This window comes from Lepidochelys kempii, chromosome 6 (assembly GCF_965140285.1).
Source record: "Lepidochelys kempii isolate rLepKem1 chromosome 6, rLepKem1.hap1, whole genome shotgun sequence".
Taxonomy (NCBI): domain Eukaryota; kingdom Metazoa; phylum Chordata; order Testudines; family Cheloniidae; genus Lepidochelys; species Lepidochelys kempii.
Genome location: NC_136385.1, coordinates 66,078,469 through 66,096,758, shown reverse-complemented (window position 1 = coordinate 66,096,758; position 18,290 = coordinate 66,078,469). Strand labels below are relative to the sequence as shown.

The window sequence follows — 18,290 nt, the reverse complement described above, 5'->3', positions numbered from 1 at the left end:
AATGTGGTTTGCTGCAGAACTTAAAACAGTACAACGCCACCTCTGAGTTTAAGACAACGATAGATCTCTAATCCCCAAATAAAACTTTTCATTTGAATAAATCATTTACTGTTGTAGACTTAGAACTATTAGCTTGCAAATATTTACATTTAATAATTGAGGCACATTATTTGCAGGGCATACACTCAACTTCATCCTTTTCTCCTGTTTTAATTTTTTTTAAAAACCCTTGTGAATATTTCGTGTTCTGAAACATACTCTGATACAGATTTTCATTTTCTTCCCATTTTAGCGTCTCAAATCTTTGAACAATTATCTGCTAATAGCTTGAAATGTGTAAGTGGTGGGTGAGAGATTCATCACTACGTTCAGATGCGCACACACTTCAGAGATTGCATGCACGCCTGTTTGTTTATTGTGTGTATCTTTTAGACTAATACATAGCCTTACTTCAATAGGCAGCTGTGATACACACAGACTAATGTATTATTGTTTATATATATAAAAACAATATCTCATCATGCAATATATTTTACTGTTCTAATAAAACAAGTTAGTTTTTATATATTCAAATGACACAAAAGTAGGGTGAAAAAATCAGAAAAAACTGAAGAATACTTTCTGTAAAACCTGGGAATTTTTCGGTAAAAATCAGTTTAAACTGAAAACAAAAGGGCTTACTTACAGGTAAAGGATGGTTTAGTTGACTCATTTTAAATGTTAAATTATATTCAAAGTGTTCCTCATTGTATGTCTACGCTTCAGGTTCCACTGTTGACTGCTATGCATTTTCTCTTGGGGGCGGGGAGAAAAAAACCCCAATAATTGCAGCAAGTTAAAATATCAGGATGTCCTATCACACTTGTGCACATCCATTCTGTAAAGCCAAGAGCTACAATAAAACTTCCATAGCACATAGGTCTAGTTACCTTGGTGTGGTCTCTTAAAGGGTAATAAAAGTTTAGAACTCTCACCTTCTGTTGTTCACTCTGGCCAAAGCAAGCAGTAGGCGAAGGGAGAGGAGGAGGGAGGGAAGTTACTTTTGTTTGAGTTTCATCTACTCACATACCTGCATTTTTCAGTTACATGTTCCAACACATAGCAGGAGATACCACTATACTGAATTCTAAACCTAACATGTCTCTCACCTGAGAGCCACTTCTAGTTATAGCTGTCTCCAAAATATTTTTTAAAATTATATTAAAAAAATTCAAAAGTATCAACATGACCTAGAAGCACAAGTCCCACTGATAGTCCATGAGATCTGTGTTCCTAAATCACATAGTTGCTTTTGAAAATCTCACCAGAAGACAATGAAGAATCCAACAAGAGATCTAAAAGCTCAAGTTAGAGCAGTGGTTCTCAACCAGGGGTATACACACGTACCCCATGGGGTATGCAGAGGTGTTCCAGGAGGTACATCAACTCATCTAGATATTTGCCTCGTTTTACTGTTATGTTGGATCATATTAAAGAAGTTCTGTATTAAAATCACAAATAAGTTTGATTCCCCATAATTAGTAATACCCTGGAATTTAAACTAAGAGGTCTCTTTGTTGTACCAATAAAATAAAAACCAGCAGGATCTTATTAAAGGGAAAAAGGCAAAATACCACATTTATTGTGAATACAGAAAGAATCATAGTAAGCAGTTAGTTATAGCTATAACATTCCATTCAATCTCATATTTATTCACACATTCATTCATACAAACATACACACACACAGGTTCTGCAAGGTTGTTATCATAGTTACCAGCCTTAGAGTTGCTCATGCCAAGCCACTGGCCAGGTGGCCTGGACATGAGGAGGGAGCAGGGCCTTGTCAGATGCTCATCTGATGCTCCTGGAAGTTGGTTTGCAGAATCAGACCCCAAAGTTCTCACTTTTTAGAGTCTATTTTTATAGGAATTTCTTCCTATGCCAGTCTATGGGAATTGCTTCATCATGCTGTTGCTGAATCAATCAGCAGATAGCACATTCCTGACGGCTCCAAGATGTTATCTTGTTCTTTGGTTCTCCCATTCTTGAGGCTGTTGGGTGGATTCCAGTCTGCCCTCCGGGGCGGGGGGGGGGGTCCTCTGGTTATTTCCACTTGACGCCTTCTTCAGCCGATGGACACTGGATTCTTAGGCTGGCACCTCCCTGATCATTCAGTTATTATCCACACCAAGCATCCATCCACATACATCCTCTATCTCTATTTTAATCACAATGGTTAATACAACAAAAGGGCGGGGAGTCTCTGGGTGCTGTTTCTGTTGTTAGAGTATTGCTTTGAGTCTCTCTCTGTGTGAATTGCTTTGAGAACAGACTCTGTCTTCGAATGTACTAACACAATTAGCAGCTTGCAAGTTTCACACATAGAGGGAGAGAAACAGTACCAAAAACCAAGAGACCTCTTAATTAGTAATACCCTGGAATTTAAACTCTGGGGAATCAAACTCATTTGTGATTTTAATACAGAACTTCTTTAATATGATCCAACATCTTGGTCTCTTATTTTTACTGTCTCTCTCCCTCTGTGTGAAACTTGCAAGCTGCTAATTGTGTTAGTACAGATTTAATAATTTTATTAAGATGATGTTGAAGTAAAAAGAAAATGGTACAGAGTTTAAGCATAGTTTCTGGTTATCAGGGAATAAGGTACAGATTATCAAAGGGTGCGAAATTCGGTTTAGGAACGGGTGGCGTAACGAATACATAATCTGTAATCTCCCCAATTGGGGGTAAAAGTTTAACATGTCAAAGTACACACATTGAGATATGGGGGTATGTTGTCCATATAATGGCTATGTTCGGGTGTGGAGTATAATGAGTGGATATCATGATGAGGATGGATTTACCCTCATTTGGTGGGATTTAATGTTCAGTGAGTTTATGGTTCCAGTTCATATGGTCCAATGGAAAAAGTCTCTCAGTCCCTTTCCCATAGTTGATGCACATTGTCGTACCAGCTCACACCTCCTGGTACGGTCGGTGGCCGGTGATGTGTTCGATGTAGATGTCCCTGGATCATCGGATGGTGTCCGAGACCATGAGGCGCTGCAAGAGCCGTGCGTAGCGTCGACCGATCCCACAGGTCCACAGCACAGGCTCGTTGCAGGGGTCCCAAGCGCCCAGGGCTCCGACGATCAGGGCATCCATCTGCACCTTGGGCTTCACAGAAGGTCAGGGTCCTGTTCTCAAAGGAGACCGTGACGTCGATGAGGATGATCTTTTTCTGGGCCTCGTCGGTGACTACCACGTCAGGTTGCAACTGGCTGTCAATACCGGAGGATGGCGCAGTTCATGGCGACCTCCCCAGGCGCAGTGCGATGGCTTTCACCAGGCAGTTCTGGATGGCATTGTGGCGCAGCTGCCGGGCTCTGGAGCGGGGCTTGCAGCTGCACAGGACATGGGGCAGGGTCTCGTTGGAATAGCCGCACTTCCTGCAACGCTTGTCTCGGTTCCCGTGACGGACGGCTCCGTTGAACTGGACGCAGTTGAGCCGGGCACGGTGGATGAACCGCCAGTTGGCGAAACGGGTGAAGCCGCCCCTGGCGAGGAAGTGGTTGCTGGCATCCCACTTGCTGGTCAGTTCGAAGGCTTTACCCTGGTCCGGTTTACGCTTCAGGGTTTCTATGTACAGCGATCCTGCAAGATCTCCCTGATGGTGTCCTCGGGTGTCTGCCGGACACGGAAACCCACTGGCGTGCCAAGGTGCTGGAATGCCTGCCCCTCTGCCAGGGGGATGATGGGCTCGCCCTGGATCTGTAACCCTGTCGTCTGTACAGAGTCCCTTTTGCTGCCGTCAATGTGGAGAGTTGCGCACTTCTCTGCACTGAAGTGGAGCCCCATCCAATCGACAGCTCGACTGGTGGCATCTAGCATACTTTGGAGGTTCTCTGGGTCGTCTGCGGTCAGGACCAGATCATCCATGTAAATCAGGACGCTCAGCCTCTCACTGTGGAGGTTGAAGCCATCTGTGCCATTGGAGATCGCTCGCAGCAACGGGTCCATGGCAAGGTTAAAGATGATGGGGCTGAGGGGACAGCCCTGCTTAACTCCGCTCCGGATTGGGATCTTGGCGGTCTCCCCTTCGACCGAGCGAGTGCTGGTGCTGCATCCCTTGTACACCTCTCGGATCACACGAAGGAAGTTCTCTGGCATCCCAAACTCCTGGAGCGCAGCAAAGATGTGGCGGTGGGGCATGGACCCAAAGGCATTAGCCAGGTCAAGCCATGCTACCGTTCACTGCCTCTGTGCCCTTCTGGCCATTTCGATGGTGGTTTGGAGGACAAAATTGTGTTCATGGCAGCCCTCACAGGACATGAAGCCTTTCTGGATGGAGCTGATGGCTCCCCCGCTCACCGACCACTCCGTGATCCTCTATGCCAGGCAGCTGGCATAGAGCTTGTACATCGTGGAGCAGAGGGAGATAGGCCTCCAGTTGCTGGGGCCATCCCGCTCACCCTTCTTCTACACCAGTACTGTCATGGCCTTCTTCCAGGAACTGGGAGTCCAGCAGAATCGCTTGCACTGGTTGAAGAGCGTGGGGAGGACCAGGCAGCCAGGATCTCGCTTTTACAGGAGGCTGTAGGGGATGCGGTCTCTCTCAGGAGCTGTGTGTTTTTTGTTTTTGAGAGTCTGGCCATCACTTCCTTGGGCATATAGTCAGTTTCCAGGGCACCTGCTTCGTCGACACGGGGCAGGGGGTGGAGGCACTCTGGGCACTGTGCATCATTCTGGGCTATGCAGTCAAATAGCTCCTTGAAGTAGCTGTAGAGATGCTCAGATGCGATCGTGCAGTAGGGTGAGGGCCAGTCTAGGATCTCCCTCATGGCCTTGGAGTGGTTTGCCCAGTAAAGCTTTTGGATCCTTGAAGCCGCTGCTGGATCATAGTGGAGGCTGGCATCCCTATTTCTGGCTCCCCTGGTGGTGGTGGTGTGGTTTGGAGCAGGCGTTCTCCTGGTTCGAACTTCTCCCATCTAAGACAGGGTGTCAAGGTTCCTTCCCCACTCTGAACTCTAGGGTACAGATGTGGGGACCTGCATGAAAACGTCCTAAGCTTACTTTTACCAGCTTAGGTTAAAACTTCCCCAAGGTACAAACTATATCACCCTTTGCCCTTGGACTTTTGCTGCCACCACCAAACGTTTAACCGGTTACTGGGAAAGAGTTGCTTGGAAACGTATTTTCCCCCAAAATCCTCCCAAACCTTGCACCCCACTTCCTGGGGAAGGTTTGGTAAAAATCCTCACCAATTTGCATAGGTGAACACAGACCCAAACCCTTGGATCTTAAGAACAATTAAAAAGCATTCAGTTTCTGAAAAGAAGAATTTTAAAAGAAGTAAAAAGAATCTCCTCTGTAAAATCAGGATGGTAAATACCTTACAGGGTAATTAGATTCAAAACAGAGAATCCCTCTAGGCAAAACCTTAAGTTACAAAAAGACACAAAGATAGGAATATCCATTCCTTTCAGCACAGCTTATTTCCTCATCCATTTAAAGAAATCATAATCTAACACATATCTAGCTAGATTACTTACTAAGTTTTAAGACTCCATTCCTGTTCTGTCCCCGGCAAAAGCATCACCCAGACAGACCGAGACCCTTTGTTTCTCCCCCCCCTCCAGCTTTGAAAGCATCTTGTCTCCTCATTGGTCATTTTGGTCAGCTGCCGGCGAGGTTATCCTAGCTTCTTAACCCTTTACAGGTGAAAGGGTTTTTCCTCTGGCCAGGAGGGATTTTAAAGGTGTTGACCCTTCCCTTTATATTTATGACACAGGGTCTGTTCTCAAAGCAATACTTTATAACAGAAACAGCACACACAGAGACTCCCGGCCCTTTTGTTGTATTTATCTCGCTTTGTAAACAATTGTGATTAAACATAGAGACAGGATGTATGTAGATGGATGGTTGGTGTGGATAAGAACTGAATGATCAGAGAGTGCCAGCCTAAGAATCCAGTGTCCATCAGCCGAAGAAGGCGTCAAGTGGAAACAACCAGAGGATCCCCGGAGGGCAGACTGGAATCGACCCAATAGCCTCAAGGATGGGAGAACCAAAGAACAAGACAACATCTGGCAGCACAGAGCCATCAGGAATGTGCCATCTGCTGATTGATTCAGCAACAGCATGATGAAGCAATTCCCATAGACAGGCATAGGAATAAATTCCTATAAAAATGGACTCTAGAAAGTGAGAACTTTGGGGTCTGATTCTGCAAAACAACTTCCAGGAGCATCAGATGAGCATCTGACAAGGTCCTGCTCCCTCCTCATGTCCAAGCCATCTGGCCAGTGGCTTGGCACGAGCAACTCTAAGGCTGGTAACTATGATAGCAACCTTGCAGAACCGTGTGAGTGTGAGAATAATTATGAAATTGAATGGAATGTTATAGCTATAACTGCTTACTATGATTCTTTCTGTATTCACAATGAATGTGGCATTTTGTCTTTTCCCCTTTAATAAGATCCTGCTGGTTTTTATTTTATTGGTGTAACATTAAAACAGGCTACGTAAAAAGCACTAGCAAAGTTAGCACAAACTAAAATTTCATACAGACAATGACTTGTTTATACTGCTCAACATACTATACACTGAAATTAAAGTACAATATTTCTATTCCAGTTATTTTATAATTATATGTAAAAATGAGAATGTAAGCACCAGGGAGAAGTAAAAAGCAGGCACGCATAGGCTGTGAATACATAAGGGATAAGAATCAGAGGAGCAGCCATGTTAGTCTATATCCACAAAAACAACGAGGAGTCCAGTGGCACCTTAAAGACTAACAGATTTATTTGGGCATAAGCTTTTGTGAGTAAAAAACCCACTTCTTCAGATGCATGGAGTGAAAGTTACAGATGTAGGCATAAATATAAACTGACACATGAAGAGAAGGGAGTTACCTTACAAGTGGAGAATCAGTGCTGACAGGGCCAATTCAGTCAGGGTGAATGTGGTCCACGAGTAGTCCACTCTGATTGAATTGGCCCTGTCAACACTGGCAACTCCCTTCTCTTTGTGTGTCAGTATATTTATGCCTGCAGCTGTAATTTTCTACTCCATGCATCTGAAGAAGTGGGCTTTTACCCACGAAAGCTTATGCCCAAAAAAATCTGTTAGTCTTTAAGGTGCCACTGGACTCCTCGTTGCTTTTATAAGGGATAAGAGTGTACATTTGCATAGAATGGAACCTATCGCTGAACGAGTAGTAGAAATTGTTACATAAAGTAACTGGGGAACATGAACTATGGAGGTACATTTTAGATGCAGGCCTGTGTCACAGAATTCAGCACTCAATTTCAAATTCCCTCAGCAAGTTTTCTGGAGGGGCAAAGAGTAAATCTAGAGGTACACATGAAGATACTTGAAATATATTTAAATAGCAAATATTAAAATGAAAGATTATGGGCTAATGATTTGGAAAATATCATTGAGATACAAACCGTTGCAATCTCCCTCCGAAATAGACATTGAAGGGTAAAATTTTCAAGAGCACTTAAGGCCCACCAAAAAGTCCACGGGACTTAAGTGCTCTTGAAGATTTGACCCAAAACTGCTGGACTATACTTCCAATCGCTTTAAAAAGATGAAGAAAAAATCCCCAATCACTTTAGAAAGCTTTTAATCATGCAGCACCAAAACATCTACACTCTTTCAAAACGGAGTAAGAGGAACAGACGTTTAACAGTGACTTGCAAAAGGAAAAAAAATTAGGCTTGTGCCTTTTTCTATTTCTGGAAGGTGGATAAAGGAGGCCCAAAGAGCACAAAACCAAAAAAACCAACCTTGCCTTCAAAATACAAGTCTTCTCTACCTTGAAAGATCCGATGGTGAACAGGGAACTATTGCAACGGATACATCATGAGACACAAAAGTGAAAGATGAGCTATGGAGAAGAGAAGAATTTTTAACTCTGGCTGTTTAAAAACTTATTTTTGTTACTACACATTTAACCCCAATGCCTTTGGAACATTCTGAAGCACACAAGACCCCCAAATCAGTCCTCAAGCAAAACCAAGGAACACAAAACTTGATGTGACTGAGATTAAGGCCACCAGGGTCTCCTTTATTCATCAAGAGCAATCACAAAGGAAGTAGCCCCTTCCCCTAATCTGTTAAAAAGCCTCTGCGGGTCACTTAAGAAGCTTGTGCAATTTTTAATAGGCTCTGCTGAAGTGAAACCAGCGCACAGCCCATGAGGTAATCTCCATTGTGGCCTTGTACTCATTACACAGGCATTAACTTTTGGCAATGCAGATCTTCTACAGTGTTGTTCCGGCAATATCGTGAAGCAGCAGTGCTAGAGTATCCCAAAAGCTCTTGCCTTCTCCTTTATCTCTTGCACTATGCACTTCTCACCCCCCTTCCCCACAAGAGAACAGCTGCTTTGAGGTGTATTATGTTGTATATCTTCTGTGAAAAGGTCTTGTATATGGCAGCTTGATCATAGAGGGTCTATACACTGGCAGATAGAACAGTGTGGAATTTATCCAATGTCAGAGCAATGCTTGGACATTTCTTTGTGTTCTCTGCTTTTAAAGAAAAATATCCCAATCTACTTTCACAGAAAGAATAGTATTTTGTCTACAAAAGAGTTACTCGTGAAGTGATGCAACACTGTGGAAAGACTGTTAAATTTTGAGTCAGTTTCTCTTCTTTGGAAAAAAAACAAATATACCCTGAAGCAGCACAGATTGCTAACTAGCCAGTTTAAGTATTTTTCATAGCACATCAATTTTCTTCTGCTTTTTACCTTTTGGATTACTGGACAGCCACATCTAACATGTGTATTTCTTTATACAGTTTTTCCATCTAAGCAAGCTTCAGGGTATTGGTGTGCTTGTCTAATCTGACATACAACAATCACTTTTCTTAAACAGGTATTTTGTTTAAGTGGGCTCCACGGTCTAATGGAAATTGACAGCTCTCTCACTATAATTACATTAGCACATGCTTTAATTTAATACCTATTTTTCAAAGACTTTTGAAGATGCAAGTCACCAATAAAAAAAATCAGAAACTATACTTTGAAAAAAAATCAAAGCTCAGATACTTCATTTATTTGCACATTTAAAATACTGCATAAAAACAGTAACAGCTTTCATGGCAAGCCAGCCTGAAACAGTTTAAAACCCTTCAGAGTCACATCACAAAGCACAAATTATCTTGTTGAAAGAGACATAAACCTTACTTAAGAGTAAGAACCTCACTGTGCAGCCCTGATACACAGGACCACAACATAAAGAAATTAAGGCTATGTCTACACTGTAGCTGGGAGGTGCAGTTCCCGACAGATAGACTCATTGGTTCAGCTCAAGCTAGCGCACTAAAAATTGCACTTGTGGCTGTTGCAGCGTTGGCAGTGGCTCAGGCTACTCACCCAAATCGAAGCCTGCCTGACCCCTTGGATCCAATCTCGAATGGCCTGCCCAAGGTACCATCAGTGCCACAACATCCACAAGGCTATTTTTAGCATGCTAGCTCCAACTGAGCTAGCGCAAGTCCATCCATCCATGATGGGAATCACACCTTCCAGCTGCAATGCAGCCATCCCCTACATCTATGTTACTAAGAGTATTGCAAAAGAAAAAATATTCTAGTTCAAATTTTCACCATCTATTTACCTTAGCCCCAAAATATGTGAGACACAAAAACCAAAACTAAATTTGGTTACTTTTGCTTCCTATCTATATTCAATTTCACTTCATCCTCCTAAAGTGGTTTAAATGCGGTTTTGTAAACTAAAAAACAAAAAAGAAAAAAGTGACGCAGTGAAAGCGTTTAGATGCTCAAATACATTAGGATTTTATAAAACTTAAGATGGGGAGCTAAAACTAGTTAGTCTACTTCCTTCATTAGGGATTACCTTAAAATGGTGCACTGCAAGTCCAACTGCCTCTTTAAAAAGTGGACTTTTTCTACCAAGCTTGCAGCCAATGTTAATGTAAACTAAGAGCTTCACAAGGAACTCAGACTGAAGTGGATGTCTTCTGATGTACAAGTGCTTCCAGAAGCAAATTTCATTTCACTGTGCCCTATCAGCTTTGTCTTGTGTACAAGGTTATTGTCAGAGAGGTGATGGCCAAGTAATACCACTACATTCCACTTATGCACACTTGCATTAGGGAAGAGGATTTACTGGTGGATGGGCTGGTTTCCAGGATAGAAATCCCCCTTGAGGAATTACTGAAGTGGCATGAGACACACTGATCCTTTCTGCAGTGAATAAGGTTCTCAGTGCTATACTTTGCTTCCAGAGCCTGGCCATCTTTCACACTTGTGAAGTGAAAGGTGCAGGCAATGGGGCGGACAAAGAGACAGGAGTCACTTCACATCTAACTTCTGAGACTATATGTTTTCAGAGAGCCCCTTAGTTAATACTGCTGCATTGCACAACAAATCCTATTGATTACAGCTAAACAGGCCAGGCTTCCACTGCCATCTGGCTGGCCCTCTTTGGGAGGGACTCTCACTTCCTAGACAATGCAGGGTATCAAGACACATGGTCTGGCATGGAGCAAAGAGGTAAAACTCAAAGCATGTTTAAAGTGTTACTGCCAACTGATTTTTGTTACTAGCAATGCTAGGTTAATTCTGAAACTACAGGACTATTTGTGTTCTGTGCAAATATCCTGTTTGAGGACTGCAGCACAAAGGCAGATGAACAACACTAACAGCTTCCTGTTTTTACTCATGCTTTTATTCAACCAACAGCGGCCAAGTTAGCAGGTTCCACTTCTCGGTGCACAGGCGAGTCTACTTCCTGTAGAAGTAAACTTCACAAAGCTGTTCCCTACTTAAGAATGATTCCACAACTGCTCCGCACACAAGTCTTCCACTGAAGTCAAAGGGAATTCTACTTGTGAAGCTGCTATAGAATCAGAACCAATGCTACAGGCCTTGCAAACAGACACAATGAAAAGCGAACAAAAACACATGGCATATTTAAGAGTTACTCACCCACCACAAGTTCTAGTATAGCGGCCAGTTACATTAGTATAAATCCAAAGTAATTCCATCTATATCCAGAATTACTTCAAGATCTGAATGTGAGAGAGACTAGAATTTAACTCTATATGTTTAAAAAGCGGAACTTGACATTTACAACCAACATTTATTCAGCCAGCCGTGACAACACCCATGAGTTTTTAAAAGGGATCTGCAATGTGTGAAAGATCTCCTAAATAACTTACCAGAAGCACCTTGACTGCATTTATTTGGCTAGATATGGGAAAATCTGTATAGAGCTTTTTCCTTGACTTTATTATGCTTATATTGTTCCCCCCGCCCATACTGAGATGTGTGCTTTTCTTTAAATATAGGCTTTTAAAAGAGTAACAAATAAGAATGTCAGTGCCCTGCTGTCACAGGCTGGCTGATAATTTAAGGGGAGTTGGACCCAACCTCACCTGTGAGTGGTCAATTACTTCCCCAGCTGAGACTGATCAGCTAGAAACATATTTAAAAGCCAGCAAGTAGGCCAGTCAGGAGAGAGCTGGAGGGGGTAGGACAGTTCCTGCAGTAGACTCTTGGGTAGTGGGAAAGAGCTACAGGAAACAAGTTGGCTCCTGTGGCAGGCCATTGCTCTCAGAAAAGTGGCCCATAGAGAAGATAGGCCCCTGCAGCAGACCCTGGGTTATGGGGAGGGGACGGCTGATGTGCTGTTCTAATTCTGTATTCTATAGAAACAAAGCTGAAGCCCTGAGAAAAAGACCTGAAGCAAATGGAGGCAGTGATGTCAGCCCTTTCTGGGTTGAGGGAACAGGCCAGAAGCCCACACCTGCCTTCTCACAAGAACCACAGAGGCCACAGTGATGGATGTAGTATAAATACAAAGAGATTTAAGGAGGAATGGTGCAACATGAACAACTACGAACACACACAGAACCCTGGGTTTGTTGTTGGAGGATCACACAGCTGAGAAAGAGGTTATTAATAGCATAGTATCTTACTTTTTGGAGAGCTGAAAAGATTCTCGGGGTTAGGAGAAACAGTTGAACGTTGGGACTGGATTGCTCATGGGAGACGGAGCCTTTCACTTCTAAATCACCATGCTGAATGCAAGACAAGCTCCTAGTGATCAAAAGAGTTACTATTATCTGCTGTTCAGTGGCCTACATGAAATAAGGCATCAGTCTTAGTCCCGTTCTGAGCCAGCATCACATGCCACAACTGACATTAGACATCATGTTTCAGAGTAACAGCCATGTTAGTCTGTATTCGCAAAAAGAAAAGGAGTACTTGTGGCACCTTAGAGACTAAGCTTATGCTCAAATAAATTAAACATCTGTGTCAGTCTCAGCAGAGAGACAAAGAACTGAATGGCTCATGGAGACTCTCCCTGGAAGTGATCCCTCAGGCCAGGGCTGAGTCACACTGATGAGCATGCAAGGGAGGTGGGGGTCATAGTGGAACTTTGTGCTACAACTGTTCTGTGGTCAGAAAACTTCTGGCTCAGTACCTTTCAACAACACTAAATTCACTTTAAAAAAAAATTGTATATAAAATATTTCGAGGATACGTTCATTTTGGCAGTGGCCTTTTAAATAAAAGTCTCAATTTCCTTGTCATAAACCAGGTTTTCTTCAGTTGGAAGTATTGTAACCCTTCTGCCCGTCAGAGTTGGCAGCAACAAGGGCCGGGTTCAATATCTAGGGGTTCCATTCCAATAACACAATGCAAACCGGCTCGAGCCCCCACCCAGTGACCTGGGACAAATATATACCACCCCCACTGGGCGCCTCCAAGAGGCAATACTTCCCCTCTCGCAAGCACATAGTCTGAGTGTAGCAAAAGCCTTTTAATAACAGAGAGAAACAATGTGGCATTATGTTGGGGAAACACCACCAACAGGATTCATAACACAACCCATGAGCAAAAAAAAAAACCCCACCCCAGGCAAATTGGGGCATGCCCTTTTCCCTTTGGTTCTTGAGTCCAGCAACCCCAAATCACCCAAAGTCCCAAAAGTCCAATGCCCCCAAAGTCTCTGTCCCTGGTCAGGGCAGTCCCAGAGTTCGAAAGTTTATCTGCAGAGCTTTACCTCCCAACCTGGGTGGAAATGGGACGGGGGTAAGAGGCACCTTACATGATCTGAAGCTGACTACCCCATAGCGGCGCTCCGCTCCGCCAGCCGCCCCACAAATTCCTTCGCTCCGCTCCGCCAGCCGCCCCACAAACTCCCTCGCTCCGCTGCGCTCCGCTCCGCCAGCCGCCCCACAAACTCCTTTGCTCAGCTCCACGGCCCACAAGCAGCTCCTGCCATCCACACACTGCTCCGCGTCGAACTGCTTCACCAGCCGTCCCACAAACTGCTCCACAATACATCTTCAGGCTCCCCCACTACTTAACACAACACTCAGTGATTTCAGCTCTTGGGTGAATTCAGCTTATAGTAGGGGAGCCCCAGTGCTGGTGCACTGTCAGCCCAAAGTGAGCTCAGCAGCCTATAACTAGACTTCTAATGAAATCAAAATTAGCTCTGATATTCCACAGTGGAGAGAGGAGGAAGTGCAATTAGCATGTAAGGCCCTCACCAAGGGGCCCATGCCACCAAGTATTACTACTTGTCCCTAGCCTCTCTCCGTTCACACAGTTTTGGAACCCATGACCCTTGCCTAGCGAGTGCTACTTAGTTGATGGTGAATCCCTCCATCATAACAAAAGGCCACGTACAGTTCCAAGCACAGTTCCCATAATCAGGGTAATAATTTATTCTTCCTGCCCCAATAACAGGGACACTGGGGATCCCACAGCAGCCAAAGTGACCATTTGGGCAGCTATGGTCTCATTCTAGGCGTGGTGGGTGTGCCTATGCAAATGAGATCGGCCCCTGAAGTTCTTTTCCACAACTTGCCACACCTCACCACCAGATGTCAGGGTGGAGCTCATCCTGACACTGCTTACAGTATTATATAATTACAGGTTTCAGAGTAGCAGCCGTGTTAGTCTGTATCCGCAAAATGAAAAGGCGGACTTGTGGCACCTTAGAGACTAACCAATTTATCTGAGCATAAGCTTTCATGAGCTATAGCTCACTTCATCGGATGCATTCAATGAAGTGAGCTGTAGCTCACAAAAGCTTTTGCTCAAATAAATTGGTTAGTCTCTAAGGTGCCACAAGTCCTCCTTTTCTTATTATATAATTGTAGCTCATTTTTAAAGTGGGTTCAGGTATACCTTCTTCCCCAAAAAACCCACTGCCAATTTTCTGGAGATTTAGAAATTGCATTTTCTAATTTTTTATTTTTTTTTTTAAAGTGTTGTTCTCTCCCTTACTGCTGTGTAGGAGGTCAATGCAACAGGAAAAAAACTGGCTTAACAGAGTGCTGACAATTGCACAGTTATTTTTTACTCAAACTTTCAGTTACAGTAATCTTTAACATGAATTGTAACAATATCAGGTTTAAAAAAAAATCGGAAGTGTGATTTTTAAGTTGCCAGTGTCCCTTCAATCTCCTATATAGCCATAAATTATGATGCCACAAAGAATTTTTACCTCTGCATAGATATAAGCGGAAGAAACAGTGGGTGGGGAAAGAAAAAAAAGGCAAAAACCTGTTTGTAAATCTGCTTCTAAACTAGTCATCTGAAGGATCAGCCACCAACTGCTAACACAAAACCATATTTATGCTTGTATTACATGCCGCTTAACCTTCGAGAATCGAAGTTTAATATGCAAATCATCTTCTGCTTAGTGGTTTTGTCTCCTCTTGATGAGCACAGACACACTACAAGTCCCAGCTACAGATGCGGATTGAGGGGAGAAACCCTCCCTTTTCTGTACACTGCCTGGGCAATTCCTCAGTTTGCTGAGAATAACCATTACACTTCTGCTTTAGCACTGTAAAAAGGAAGCAAGTATTAAAGGTTTTATTACAAAAGAGGAGACAAGGTAATCATCCTCCCAGTTCTGACGCAGGATGTAAGCAGTAAGCTGGTGTCTGATGTCTTTAGCACAGCCTGAGAAAAGGGCTGAACAACTGAGAGTAAAGATGCCTTGGAACTGAACCAGAAATTTTGAGCTTAGTCTCACTGCATGAAAAATTAAAAAAAAAAAAAAGTTAAAAAAACCTCTTCCTAAGTGGTAATAAAGAACCTTTTCCTATTGTTCTTACTGAAACTCTCCTGAACAGACTGCATCTGTCAAAAAACAAAACAAAAAACACACAGGAATACTATGAAAAGACACTGCTGCCAAGAGACGCACTATTACACAATAGCATTTATGGGAACACACACACAAAGCCACCAGGAAGTACGAGTAGACAAGTCCTCTCAGTTTCTCCATTCTTTGCAATTCTAAACACGTCAGAAATGTAGGATGAAAATATTCTGCAACCTCCTACCCCATGCCACAACCAAATAAAAGCTACACTATAAATAAAAGCCATCCAATCACAATAATTAAGCCTCCCAAAAGAATAAACCCATTCAAAACCATGTATATTTGTTGAGACCTATTTAAAGGAACATGATCATTCAAAAATATTTTTTTTTAAAACCCAGGAGTCACTAGTAATGAGATATTATAACTGAATCATTTGTTTGTGTTATTTACTTTTCTCCATTTCTCTTATACTGGATCCTAAATACGGGTCAGTTTCACTTTTGTTGCAGCTTCTTTCCACCTACTGGTTCTTATATTACAAGCTTGTAATAGTTGTTACAAATTCTTTAGGGGATATTTATAACCAACTAAAAACTTATGACCTATTTGTTATAAACACCACCTAAAATGTTACGCCTAAACTCTGCCAGTGCTTTGTATGTTTGTATAGTGCCTAGCACGATGATGCCCTGGCCTCAAGGTACTACTGCAATACAGATAAATACAGTACTAGAGAAACCTATTGGGCCCCCACCCTAACTGAACTCAAATTTCACATAAGGAGGTGGAAGTTGTCAGATCTGTTTGACCAGCTAAATCATTTAAATTAATAAATAACTCAGCTCCCCTATAGCATTTTCCATCAGTAGATTTCAATGCACATCAATAATCTCTACGGAAGACAGGGAATACCAATTTACAGGAATGAGATTTAAAATTGTTCTATACATGTACCAATATCTTATTGCCCAAGATAAGGTATTCAAGAGGTCTCCCTGACACTAGAAAGGATTCTGAAAGGCTGACCAGGATAACTTTAGAGATAGTAGACTAGTAAGAAAATTCAACTTAAAATTGTTAATTATTTATATAGCAGAGTAAATATAAAGAGTGCTTAACCTACACGTCTGTGTTAATTTTTAAAACATTACATAATGGAACTAATCAAAAGTCATCAAATGCATTAATCATTTTCTTCTATTACTCACTAGTTGCAGACCTCCATTCCAAAGTCTGTCTATAAAAATTTTAGGGAAGACAGACCAAAGGCGGCAGTTAAGTTTCCCTTGGCACGGAAGGAAAGTGCGATAATTGTTTCTGTTGTATGTGGTAAATTAATTACAGAATGTATTAACTAGCAACTAGCAGGCTGACTTGTTAGGAATCAAGATCAACATGCTGTCTGCATTCCATGATTAACAAACAATTCCGATGTCAAGTTTCATGGAAGAGGGGTTTTGTTGCAGCAGAGAGGTGCAAACACTTTTATTCTAGCAATTAACTTTTGATCCCACTTGCTCTTTTCATTAGCTGCTCCCACCCTTTTCTATTTAACAAATTATTTTAAATCTAGCCTCACACAGAAACTGGCAGAACAGAACTAAAATTAGTATTTAGTACCAATACAAACAAGCATTTTTGTTTTTCAGGAAGTGGCTAGTGAGCAAGAATACTACATTCAAATAGAGCAAAAAGCAAACAAAGAATTTTTAAAAGAAGTGACAATTTTCAAGAAGGAGACAGCAGTGAGACAGAGTTTCAACTTTACTCAGGAAATACACCATTTCTGAAATATCACCCAAGCAGTCTGCTGCTGGAGACACAAAGGAACTAAACACTACCAAGACCTACAAAGTTTGTTTCGCCAGAGAGCTTTTTCTGTCTCTCTCCACCAATTTCCACGGTAAAAAATTAAAAGAAAAAGCTTTTCTTTCACAGACGTCAGAAACAGAAAAGATCTATGAGGTCATCTAGTCCATTCCTAGGGGACATTGTAGGATTGGTCTGTCAGACGCTTTGTCCAGGGTAGTTTTAGAAGACTCAAGCAATGGGATTTCCCCATTTTCCTTGGGAGCCGACCCCACAGCCAACGGGGCAAATGTGATCCTCAGTTATAGTCATCCAACCCCAATGAACTCAGAAAGAGATCCTGCTGTCACGCACTCCCCACACCTGGCCCAACTCCTAGTTACACCCCTTGGTACCCACGGGAGCAGATCTGGCACATTTAAGCCGCAGCTCCCCGGGCGCCCTTCCAGACAGCAGCTCTCCCTCTTCAATGACAGCTGAGGATGGCACATCAGAGCAGGGACTGCGTGGAAGCGGGGCGGTCCCGAGAGGCTAGTGACAGGTCCCGGCGCCCAGGAGGGTCCCCGATCTCTAGCCAAGTGCTTTCGCGCTGCGAGCGCAGAAGGCCGAGGGGCGTGCGGGCAAGGGGGAGCCCGCCCGCCGGCCCCGGAGATTTCAGCGCTCGCCCCAGCGCCAGGCACGTGCCTGTCCGGGGCTGGCACCGAACACCCCACCCCACCGTACGCCCCTGGGAGGCAACTCACCCAGCCGCTCCGTGGCAGGTCACCGGGCGAAGGCGGCGGCGGCAGCAGCCGGCTCCCCTCCCCCGCCTCCGAGGCGCTGGCAGGCTGGGCTGCGGCAAGGCCCGCGTGCCCTTGGCTGTCTGGCTCTGGGAGGGAGGCGGGGAGCAGAGCCTGTCGCAGGGCTCGCGGAATGGACCATTCGCGGCCGCAGACGGATACAAAGTAGCAGCAGAACGTCCCGCCTGCACCAGCGTCTCGCGAGCCGCCGAGAGCGTGAGGCTCCTGCTGCCCCCGCCCTCTCCCCGCCGGCTCAGCCGCCCGCGTGCCTCCGCCTGCGCTCTCGCGCTAGCTCACCTCGAGCGCCGGCCGGGGAGAAGAGAGGAAGGGGGCGGGGCTGAACCTTAAAGGGGCAGAGCCTGGCCCGCCCACCAGCGGAGAGGCAGGGCTGAGGCAGCGCGGGGAACTGCGCGGGCCGGGCCAGCGGCGCCTCTGGGCGGGCGGACGCCAAAGGGCCCGGCCAGGTGGAATCCCTCCCGCACCCCAGCTTCAGAAGGGTGATACCCGCTCAGCTGCCATTGCCCGGCCTCCACTTAGCACAGCGCCCTGCACCCAGGAGCGGCACGGGGGCTACCCAATTGTGGGAGCAGGCTGCTA

The 18,290-nt window shown here is 44.2% G+C and overlaps 1 protein-coding gene across 4 annotated transcripts in view; it reads right to left on the bottom strand.

Moving 5' to 3' along the window:
* The window catches only part of SUSD6 (sushi domain containing 6), a 111,928-nt gene extending 93,935 nt beyond the window's left edge, over nucleotides 1–17,993 (bottom strand). Inside the window, exons 1-3 of one of the 4 annotated variants that reach the window (XM_073348474.2) lie at nucleotides 17,658–17,993; nucleotides 11,948–12,068; nucleotides 7,781–7,881 (exon numbers count right to left, since the gene is read on the bottom strand). The gene's annotated coding sequence lies outside the window, so the exon portion shown is untranslated. Of the gene's footprint in view, nucleotides 1–7,780; nucleotides 9,029–11,947; nucleotides 12,069–17,657 lie in introns of those variants that run through there. The other 3 variants (XM_073348473.2, XM_073348472.2, XM_073348475.2) reach the window with 3 other exon arrangements.
* Between the last annotated feature and the right edge of the window lie 297 nt (nucleotides 17,994–18,290).